The following is a 13,471-nucleotide window of genomic DNA, read 5'->3' on the forward strand; positions in this document are numbered from 1 at the left end:
ATTATTATATATTATATATAATAGCTAAAACTATTAAAATAAACTTCGTATTAAGAGATAAATTAAGCCTAATTAAAATAACTATTTTTAAATATTACTTAATTAAGTTAATTAATTATATAAATATAAATTACTTAAGAGATATAATATCTCTAGCTTAACTAAGCTAAGAGCTATTTAAATTAAAGAAGTTAAAAAAAGCCTTTAGGTAAAATTAACCTTTAAAAGTAAAAGAAGTAGCTTTTCTTACTTTTTTATAAGTAACTTAGCCTAGTATAAAGAATAGTTTATTAATATAATTATTAAGGCTAAATAGGTATATTATATCTTCCTTATTATATATAAATAATATATAAACTAGCCTAGTTATAATCTTAGATTATATTAGATAATAAGATAATAATAGAATATTATATTTAATTATCTTCTATTTATATAAGATATATAGAGCAGAAATTAATTACTTTATCTATAATAAAGAATTCCAAGTAATTATTAATTATTTTAAGGAATTTAGGTATTACCTAAGGGGAAATAAATACCTTATTAGGGTCTTTATTAACTATAAAAATATTACCTATTTTACTATTATATAAGAACTAAATTAATATTAATTATATTATACTAAATACTTATATAAATTTAATTTTATTATTATATACTATAAGGAAATAGATAATAGATATATAAATACTATTAGTTAAAAATTAAATCTAAATACTAATACTATTAAAATAAAAGAATAACTCTTAGAATTTAATAATAAAAGAAAATACTAATTTACTTAACTAATAAGAATAATTATAAAGATAGCTAAAAAACTAAAACCCTTATTAAAATATTAAAAACTATTATATTAAAATAGAAAATAAGACTTTATTAATTAGCTTAGAGGATTATATTATAACTAATAAAGTAATATAACTTACTTTAATAGAAAAATTAAGATTCTTAGTAAATATATAATAAAAATCTTTAACTATTACTATAATTAAATACTATATAATAAAGATTATATTAAAATATAAAAGACTATAAATAAAATCTATAATAGTATAAACTTAGAAAGCTATATTTAAAATCTAATAGCTAATTATAAGAAATATAAGCTAATTAAAACTATTATTTAAATATAAAAAAATAAGAACTTTAAAGAATAAATAAAAGAAGCTAAAGCTAAAGAACCTTATAACCTATAAGAAATAACTTTTAGTAATAAAAAAAGAGTATTATATATACCTTTTATCCTAGATAAGCTTAAAGAAGAATTAGTATAAGATATATATAAATATCTGCTATATAGCTACTAAGGTATTATAAAAATACTAAAAAGAATATAAGGAAAATATAATATAAAGGGAATAAAGGAAATAGTAAAAAAAGTTATTTAATAATATAACCTCTATTTAAGAATAAAAGTATAAAGATATAAACCCTATAAATAACTATAACTACTACTAGTAATAAGAGGATTATAAAGTTTAATTATAATAGATTTTATAATTAAGTTACCCTTATTAAAAGAACCCTTAATAGGAATCTTTTATAATAGTATTATAATTATAATTAATTAATTTATAAAGTTCTCTTACTATTTACCTTACAAAGAAGCTATAAATATAAAAGAACTTTCTTATATCTTTAATTAATATATTATTAATATATATAAGTTACTTATATAAATTCTTTTTAATAAAAGACTTATATTTATATTAAACTTTTAGTAATTAGTTATAATATAACTTAAACTAAATTACTAACTTATAACTATATTTTAATTATAAGCTAATAAATAAACTAAATAAATAAATTAAGTATTTAAATAGTATTTATAATATTATATTAATTATAAATAAAATAATTAGGTTAAGAAACTACTAGTAATTTAATTTATATATAATATTATATATAATAAAAGTATTAATTATATACTAGCCTATATAAACTTTAAATATATATTAAATACTTATTATACTATATAATAAGAAAAGTTAATTAACATAGCTATTATATTTAAAAGTAATAACCTTAAAATTCTATATTAAGAAATAAAAATAGAACTTAAATTTATTAGAAAATATATAAAAAACTACTATAACCTAAAATAGTTAAAAAGACTAACCTTTTTAAAAGGAGATATAGTTTACCTAGCTATAAATAATATTAAAATAAATAGATTAAGCTATAAACTAGACTATAAATATATTAGATTATATAAAATTACTAAGAAAATTTTAGAAAACAATTATAAACTAGACCTATTACTAAAAGTTAAGCTTTATTTAGTCTTTTATATTTTATTACTTAAATTAGTAGCTAATATAATATAAATTAAAATAAGCAATAAACTATAAGAAATTATAAAACTAAAAGTCTATAAAGTAAAAGTAATTAAAGATATATATAAAGAAAATAATAAAAGATAGTATTTAGTAAAATAAAAAAACTATTTTAAAAATAAAAATATATAAAAACTACTAAAATACCTTATTAATGCCTAATAACTCTTAAAGAACTTTTACTAATAATATTAATAAAGAAAATCTTACTTTAATTAATAATATTAAAAGCTCTTACTAATTAAGCCTTAATAATAATAAATAACTTAGTATTATCTACTACCTTTAAATTATCTATAGTTTTAATATTATAATAAAGCATTTCTTTACTATACTCTTATAACTGCCTCTTCTAATAATAAAGATATATTAAATAACTTAATTACTTATTTACTTATTATTATAAGTATTACAATCTCAGTCATTACGTTACATATACCCTACAAAAACTCCACCTTAATAACCAACCAGATAAAGACTAATAAGTATAGAAATAACAGCGCTCTAGGACCGCATTATTCCAGGACCGATAATAACCTTATATTATATCACTCCTATATAACTACTACTAATATATAGAATATATTTATTAGTACTTTTATAAAACTTAGCTTACTAGTTATTAATAAAGTATCTTTATATTAATAAGCTTAATATATATTATTTAATTATTAAGAGATATAATACCTTATAATACTTAATATTATGCCTTATATAATTTATAAATATAAACCTAATATAAAGTAATTTACTTATTTAAAAACCTAACTATTATATATTAATAGCTCTTATTTAGATTATATTATATAATACTAAGTAATACTAATATAATAGTACTTATTACTTTTAATTAGCTTTCTAACTTAAGATATACCTAGCACTACCTATAATAAGAGATATCTCCTAACCTAGAAGATATTTTTATAAAAACTAATATTAAAAATAAAAAAGATATTACCCTTACTTACTTAAATATTTATAAAGGGGAAGTTATAAAACTTAAATATAAACTTAAATAGCTTAGCTAGTAATATAATAATTTCCTAGAGAATATAAAGAATAACTCTAATATAGCTAAGAATAAGATTAAAAACCTAGAAAAGAAGGTAGCTAACCTTATTAAGATTATAAAGGTATTTAAAAAGGAAGTAAAAAATAATTAGAAACTTTATAAGGAGTATATTAAATATACTATAGCCCTTATAGTAATCCTTTAACCTTATTAACCTAAGCTATTTAATAATAATACTAATAAATACTAAGAATTCCTTACTAGCCTTTAGGGCTACTAGATATATTACCTTATTTAGTTTATTATTAATAAATTAAGAGTTTAATATAATATAAAATTCTTTAAAAATAAAGTATTATAATTAATAAAACCTATTATTTAAGATTATATTAATAAATTATATAAAGAATAATAAAAAATAATAAAATATATTTATAAGAAATATAAAAATTTTAAGTTAAAACTTAAAAATACTTTTAAAGTAATAAATAAAAAATATATTATAAAAATAAAGATCTAATAACTTTAATAGAGAAGATCTATTATAGACTATCTAGCTAAATACTACTATTAAGTAGCTAAGCTAAACTAAGGTAAAGAAGCTTATATAATATAGGTATATTTAGGACTAAAATTAGAAGTTAAGGATATAATAATAAATATTAGACCTAAATTAAAAAACCTAAATAAATTAGTAAATATTACTATAAATATTAATAATTTATAATATAAATAATATAGGGAAAAATAAGCTATAAAGTAAGGAAACTCTTATAACCCTATGTAACGGTTGCACAAGCCGTTAAGCCACAGGGCAAAAGATCGGGCCATAATCGCTATGCAAGCAATTATGGGTGTGCTACAGCTGCCTTATAGAAGCCTTACAACGCTGTTACGGGCACGAATCGTAACACCCTAGTTAAAACTAGAATAATAATACTAACTAAGAAAGGAAAAGGCATATAGATATATAACATAGAACTTAACCAGGACCTATAATACTTAAGGCAATATAATACAGTAATAATAAAAAGCCCTATAATATATCTAAGATTAAATACTATAATTATAACCAGTTTAAACATATTACTAATAAATATCCTTACTAAGGTAAGCAGATACTAAAAGTAATAAATAAACAAGATCCTTAGACTGCTATATAAACCTAAATATTAGGAATAATATAAAGCCTATATAATATAATAGCTTTATATAAAGGCATTATATTAAAATATAACTAATACCTATACCTAAATAGTTTAATTTAAAAACTATAAAAAGAGTTTTTAATAAAAGAAAATATAAAGGCAGGAAATATACTTTAAATTCTAATACTATATAAGATAAAGGTAAATAAATATTAAAGGAAATAGTAAAAAAACCTAATAAACTAATAATAAGAAAAAGAAAAAAACTATACTTACTATCTTAAAAGAAAAAAAAAGAAAAAATAAGAAAAGATAGGATAGACTAAGATGCTTAGTATAATAAAGGAAGAAAAAGAGGATCTCTTTAATATAAGGAAATAACCTAAAGTATTTAAAGTAATTAATACTATTTTAACTTAAATAACTATATAAGAAAAGGAAAAAATAATAAAAAAAGCATAAGGCAGAAGATAAGGTCTATATATATTACTAATAATATTTCTAAAGTATAAGATATAAAGGAAGGGCAGTATAAAATACTATATAATACCTTTATAAAGAAAATAAATAAATTAAGAATAAGTAAAGGCAACCTTATAAACTACTATTTAATAAATATAATAATATAATATATACCTTAATAAAAGATAAATATCTATAAAAAGCTAGAAAATATAGTAATATTAACAAGCTTAAGAGCTTATATATTTAGGCTTACTATATAGTAGATACTATAAACCCTTATTATAAAGAGCTAAAATTTAATATTAAGGATATTATAGAAATATTCCTAACTTACTTAAAATATAATAAATTATTATAGCTATTATATAAATATTATTAATATAAGATATATAAATAAGATAAGAAAGATAATAATTACTTTCTTATTATAATTCCTAATATACTTAATAATAACCCTTATTAAAACATAGAAATAGAAGGAGATTTAATATATTATTAATATAAAAATCTTAGAATAGTAGAATTATAATTCTATATATTATATTACTATAAGACTTAAAAGAATAAGAACTTTTATTAAGGAATTAAATAAATAATATAAGGAATTACAGAAGTAAAAGTAGAATTTAAAAGCCTGGCCTTAAAAGGACTTAAGATTAAGGAAATAAGAATTAAACTTATTAACCTTAGAAGCTATAATTGCAAAAGAAAGAACAAATTTATACAGAATATATATAAATAACTAGAGAAGTATTTTTAAAATAAGGAAAATAATAAGCCTAAAAATATAAAAAGAAGATACCTCTTTAAACCTATTAATTTAAAAGAAGGATTTAATTAAGTTTTAATTAATAATAAATAATATAAGTAAGGAACTATATTAAATAAATAAAATATAGAATTAAAAGAACATCTTTAATAAAAACTATATAATAAAGAATTTATAAATAACTATAATAATAAAGAAGAATATATTAAAGACTGCTATAAAGGAATTAACTTTAATAATAAAGAATATAAGTTACTTTACTAAACAGATTTAAGAAAGGTAATATGCCTTTTATAATAATAAAGTTATAAAAGAGTAATAAATAGGGATAAGAAAGATCTATACCTATAAGTACTCTAGGAGTAATATAAAATAATAAACCTAAGTGCCTAATACTATAAGCTTAAATTAAAAGAAGATAGCTAAATATAATTTAATAGTAAAGTAAAGAAAAACTTTATTAACCTAAGAATAGTTATAAAACTAGGAATATTATAAAAGAAGAAATAACTATTATACTAACTTATTAATATAAAAGGGCAATATTTTAATTATAATAATAATGTAATAAATTAAGAGATTAATTACCTTAAGGTCCTTATTAAAGGAAAGAATTAAAGGATAAGTTTTAATATTATTCTTTTAAAAAAGGAGATAGATATCTTACTTAAAATAAACTAGCTTAAATAATAAAACCTATATATTAACTAAAAGACTAGCTAAGTTATATTTCTTAATAACCCTAATAGTAATAGTAAAATAATTATAATAAGTAATAAGAGATCTTAATCTATAACTAAGAGAATTAGCATAGACTAGCATAAAGTAAAAACTTTATTACCTTTAAAAGGAATATAATATAAGTATAAAATAGGCTAAAAATAAAAAATAAAAATCCTAGGCATCTTATAATAATAAGACTTATAAAAGAATAAATTAACTATAATAAGCTAGGACTAACTTAAGAATATATTAAAGAAATATTAGATATATAATAAATTATTTAAAGAAGAACTAGAAATAAAAGTCTTTAAATATAGTTAATAAGACTATAAAATTAAGCTTATAAATAAAAACTTACTATTTTAAAAGATTTACTTATTAAATTAAGGAGAATTATAAGTTTAATAATAATATATTAATAAGATAATTTAAAAAGGGTATATTAAAGAATTAACCTTACTAGTAAGATTAGTAATATTCTTTATATTAAAGAAGAATAGAAAACTATAACCTATTATAGATTATAAAGAAGTTAATATATATACTATTAAGAATTAAACCTTACTTTTACTTATAATAAAACTTAAGGATTAATTATAAGGTAAAAAGGTCTTTATAGCCCTTAACCTTAAAGGAGTATATAATCTTATTTATATTAAGGAAGGAGATAAATAAAAGATAGTATTTAAAACCAGATTTAGGCTATTTAAATACTTAGTAATACATTTTAGTCTTACTAATATACTTATAATATTTTAATAAATAATTAATAATATACTTTAATAATATCTTAATATCTTTATAATATACTACCTTAATAATATCCTAATCTTCTTAAATAATAAAGAAAAATATATAGAATATATTTATAAAGTCTTAAAAACATTATAAGATATTAAGCTATTAGTTAAATTAGAAAAAAGTTACTTTTATATTATAAAGGTAGATTTCCTAGGATATATTATTAGACCTAGAGAAATCTAAATAAAGAAAAAGAAAGTATATATAGTAGTAAAATAAAAGGAACTTAATAATATTAAGGAAATATAAGCCTTCTTAAGCTTTACTAATTATTATAAAAGATTTATTAAGGATTTTAAGAAGATTATAAACCCTTTAATAGAACTTATTAAAAAAGATAAAATTTTTAATTAAAATAATAAGGCTTAATAAGCTTTTAATAAACTTAAGTAAGTAATTTTTAGTAAACCTATACTAATAATATTTAACCTAGATAAAGAAATTAAACTAGAGATAGATTTATTAAACTTTGCCTTAAGAAGATAAATTAGTTAATAAGATAATATAGGAAAATTATACCCTATTACCTTTTACTTATATAAGCTATATAAAGTAGAACTTAATTATCTAATTTATAATAAGGAATTTTTAGTAATTATTAACTACTTTAAGGAGTTTAAATATTACCTAATAAGAAATAAAAACTAAGTTAAGGTTTATATTAATTACTAAAATATTTTATACTTTATTATAACCTATAAACTTAATTAATAATAACTATATTATATAAAATACTTATATAAATTTAATTTTAGAATTATTTACTGTAAAAAATCTAAGAATAAAAGGGCAAATATAATTAGCTAATAACTAAATTATAATACTAGCACTACTAAAGTAAAAGAATAAATATTAAAAAAGAATAAAAAGGGAGAATATTAGTTTACCTAGAAGATATAAACCTTAGGATAAATATAAGTAAAAGTAATTAAAAAAATCCTAAGAGAACTATAGAAGTTTATCTAAGAGTTTTATATATACTTATTATATAAATATTAAGGAATTACTAAAACCTTAAAATAACTATTATAGTAAGGTTATTAAATAATATAAAGAGTAATAAAAAAGGTTATTAAATAATATAATATTTATATTAAAATAAAAGTATAATAATATAAACCTTATAAAATACTATAACTAATAGAAGTTATAAAATAATTATAAAGCTTAATTATAATAAACTTTATAACTAAGTTATTAATATTAAAAAATCCTTTAATTAGAATTTATTATAATAGTATTATAGTTATTATAAAAAGATTAATAAAGTTCTTAATTTACTTACCTTATAAAGAGGTAATAAATATAGAAGTTATAGCCTATATTTTCTATAATAGGGTAATAAGAAAATAAAAACTATTAAGAGAAATTCTATTAAATAAAAGACTAATATTTACCTTTAAATTCTAGTAATTACTTATAGCACTTATAGGAGTTAATTACTAACTTATAATAGCCTTTAGACTACAGGCAGATAGTTAAATAAAATAGATAAATTAAGTACCTCTAGTATTATATTAATTATAAATAAGATAAGTAGGTTAAGAAACTACTAAGTGCTTAGCTAGCCTATAACATTACCTATAATAAAAGTATAAAACTTATACTATTTAATGCAAATATTAAATTTATATCTAATATATATTATAATACTTAAGAACTTAAGAATATAAACCTAGTAGTAATTATTATAAGTAATAAGATAAGAGAAATATATAATAAACTTAAGATTAAGCTAGAATTTATTAAAAAAAGGATATAGAAATATTATAACCTTAAAAGGTTAAAGGGACTAACTTTTATAAAGGGAGATATAGTTTATTTATTTACTAAAAATATTAAAATAAATTAACTAAGCTATAAGCTAGATTATAAATACTTAGGATTAGTTAAGATTAAATAAAAGATAAGGAAAAACTAATATAAACTAGATTTACTTTTAAATATTAAATATTACCTAATTTATTATATCTTAATGCTTAAATTAGCTATAAATATAATATATATAAAAACTAGTAATAAACTATAATAAATTATAAGACTAGAAGTCTATAAAGTAAAGGTAATTAAGAATATAAAGAAGATTAATAAATAAAAAATATACTTAATTAAATAGAAAAACTACTTAAAAAGCAAAAATATATAAAAATTAATAAAATACTTTATTAATACTTAATAACTCCTAAAGAACTTTTATTAATATTAAATAAAAGAAAAGTATTAAGAAAATTATTACTTAAACCTAAAGTAAATTAATTAATATTATTAAAAATATAATTTACCTAAAGGTTATAAAGCAGCATATCCTTATATATATCTAGCCTTAATTAAATTATATCCTGCTAATCTACTTCCTAAAGGCTATAATAAGTAGCCTTAAAATGCTTTTCCTTTATATAATTATAGATCTTATAAATCCTTAATAAATAACTAGTAGCTAGAGCTAAATAGGACTATAGTACTGCTATTTCCTTATAAAGCTTAAAAAGATCCTTACTTACTTTATCTTTATTATTTTTTATTTTTTAATTTTTATTTTATTAAAGTTATAACTACTAAAGTTAGTAAAGCTTTATAAAATAATATATAAACTTATAGAAAGATATAATATAAGTATTATTATAAGATTTTTTAACTTAAATATATTTATTATAATAAGCAGAATTAGCAGATATTAAATACTTCTTGCCTACTTAAAAGTAATAAATATAAGGTATATTTACTTCTTTATTAATAAACTTAATAAAAAGTATAAGTATTTAGATTTTATAATCTTTATAAGATAACTGCTTAAATATATAGTTAGATATTATAAGATATAATAATAAAAGGTTTAAGTTAGGCCTTACTAAAAGAAGACTAATATTAATTAAGATAATAGGCCTTAAGGATAAGACTACTAAAAGGGAGAGATTATATTATAATCTTAATAGTTATATTATATATATCCTATAAAAACTCTACCTTAATAACTAACTAAATAAGGATTAATAAATATAAGAATAATAGTACTTTAAGATTATATTATTTTAAAACTAATAATAACCTTATATTATATTGCTTTTATATAACTATTATTAATATATAAAATATATTTATTAGCACTTTTATAAAACTTAGCTTACTAGCTATTAATAAAGCATCTTTATATTAATAAGCTTAATATATATTACTTAATTATTAAGAGATATAATACCTTGTAATGCTTAGCATTACGCCCTATACAATTTATAAATATAAACCTAGTATAGACTAGTTTACTTATTTAAAAACCTAACTATTATAATAAGTTTATTAATTTAATTTTAGCTAACTCTTTTTTATATTCTAACTAGTACTTTTTAATAATAAAATAATTAACTTTAATAAGTTAATTATAAAAATTATATATTAAGAAAAGTTTATAAACCTTTAAGAATAATAATATCCTTATTATTATACTTATAATTATAATAAGTATATTATATATAATACTTATAACCCTCCTTAGCCTAGTATTTTAAGTTTTAAGGTTTATAATAACTATAAGATATAATAAGAAAACTAGTATTTTTAATTAAAATTACTTATATTTTTTAATTATAAGTAGCCTTTAACTTTAATATCTTATTAATATAATATTAAAAAGATAATTATAAGTTTAAGTTAAATTTATTAAAAGAAATATAATAAAAATAAAAGTTATATAAATCTTAAAGATAAGACTTAATAAAAGGGAGATATTATATTATAATCCTTATAGCTATATTATATATACCTTATATATTTCCCCTAATTAACTACTAACTTATAACGTGTATAATAAGCAAGTAGGCCAGACAAGCGAGTGGGCCAGAAATCTTACCCTTTAAAAGATAAACTATCATAAAAACATAATAAACTATCTAATTAATTAAAACTACTTATTATTCTCTTCCCTAGATATCTTAATTACTACCTAACAGGTTCTTGCATTATGCCTAGTCTTGCCGCATATTCTATAATGCCTTTCCCTCAGTTACGCCGAACTTCCCTAACTACCACTTCTCGACGATTTAGCCACTACCTGCATATTAATATCTATCTAATTAATTAGTTCCTGACCTTCCCCTACTATTAGTACCCCTCCTTTCTGTAATTAGGTTCTTTTTGCCCTGCGGCGTCGGCTTAGTGCCTTATTTGCCTGTTAAAGTTCTCGGTTCTCTGCAGATAATAAGGTAACCTTGTGATATATTCTGGTTACTGCCTTTATAAGAGACTTTAAAGCCTCTATAATTGACTCTAGGGAGCTACTTTTATGTCCTCTGATTCGCCTTTTGAGGTATTTAGATTAAGATTTTACCTTGCGGACTATATTTGGGGTCTTTAGAACCTAAGAGGTAGATGCGCTAGCCTCCTCCTTAATAGGTGTTAGAGTCCGTAGCTTCACATTAAGTTTTGAGATTACATTTTCTGGGTCAAGAGGAACAAGCCCGGCTCCTCTAAAACCCCCTTTGATATTGCTCTCTGTCATAGTGGCTTGAAAGGCGGCATAAAAGGCCGGGAGGAACTCGGTCTTCGAAATATAGGTTATAGAGCTTTTTATTATATGCTCTATTTCTTGACTATAAGCCCTCTTAAGGGGCCCAAAGCACCCGACGTTAAGAGGCTGAAGTAGATGAGATGCATAAGCCGGCATATAAAGCGTAATAATATTGTTCTCCTTGCAATATAGCTTAAAGTCGACGGAATGGTGACTTTCGTGGCTATCGAGGATCAGAAGACGATAGGTACTAATTGTTCGCTTTAATGAACATCGGTTAAAGTGTTTTAGCTACTCGAGACTAGTCCTGTTATCTGTCTAGCTATTTTGGGTCGTGGCGATGGCCCAATCGCCCGGAATATTGCATTCTTAATACCAATTCTAAAGGTGATTTTGGCCCGCAACCACGATAAACGGCTTAATCGCCTAGCCTGCTGCATTGATCGCTTGGATCACTGTAACCCATTCTCGGTTTCTAGGCTGTAAATTTTTAGGCCATCTATGCCTCTCTATATATATAATGACCATACTGGTTAAGAAAACGCCCATTATAAAGCCAGTCTTATTAAAGTTCTAGATATTATCTAAGTAGATGCTATACTTCGTAATTATGTTCTATACGAGCCTAAACCAGTTGCAAATAATAGTCAGATCTTCACATTTAGCCCTCTAATAGTTATATCTCCGCTAAAAACGTATCTTAAGTAGTAGTTATTACTTGACGAAATTCATAGCCTAGCGCATGCCAATGCGTGGCGCATCGCGGTTATCAAGCAGTCAATTAGCCATTTCTTCAATACCACGCAGTCGCGGGGGATATCCTCGCAAATCTAGGTCGATAATGAACTTAAGAAGAGTATCTTCTTCTAGTTTAGATAGCTTCTGTAAGTTAGGCATAGTATCGCGTCGAGATTGAACCCCTTGCTGGCGGCGATGTAAGGTATTATGATTAACTATATAGATTTCTGCGGCGCGTCAGATACTTAGTTTTAGATTATCTTAAAGGGCCTGAAGTGCAAGATTAAGATTAGCCTCGTAATTTGGTTATAATATATCTGATTGTTAAGAACTAACTGATAAAGTAGAGAAGATGGAAGGTAAGGGATTTCTGGCCTACTCGCCTGTCTGGCCCACTCGCTTATTATATACATTACTTTATTTTTATTTTTATTATAAGCTATTTAATAAGACTTATAATTAAATTTATAACTTATATATAAGTATTAACTTATTATTATAAGTTATTATAAGTATATAAATTATATTTATTAGTATTTTTATAAAACTTAACTTACTAGCTATTAATATAACTTCTTTATATTAATTAAGCCTAATATATATTAAATCTACTATTAAGAGATATAATACTTTAATAACACTTAGTATATACCTTATGCCATCTACTAATAATAAACCTAGCATGGCTTAGTTTAATATAGTTAGACCCAACCGTCACAGCTGCATTCTAACATTCATCGTTCTAACATGATAAGTATATTAATTGGTTGGTTGAGGTGCAGCTGGGTCCCTCTGAGGCTGGCACCTTGCATGGTTTTTGTGGGGTACACGTGACGTAACTGCTAGGGTCGTAACATAAAGGCTAATTATACCTTAGGGCTTTTTTTAAGTTCTTTAATTTAAATAGCTCTTAATTAATTTAAGCTAAAGATATTATATCTCCTAGGTAATTTAGATTTATATAATTAAAAATAG

Source organism: Fusarium redolens, assembly GCF_020744475.1.
Source record: "Fusarium redolens strain MPI-CAGE-AT-0023 chromosome Unknown BKA55scaffold_14, whole genome shotgun sequence".
Classification (NCBI taxonomy): Eukaryota; Fungi; Ascomycota; class Sordariomycetes; order Hypocreales; family Nectriaceae; genus Fusarium; species Fusarium redolens.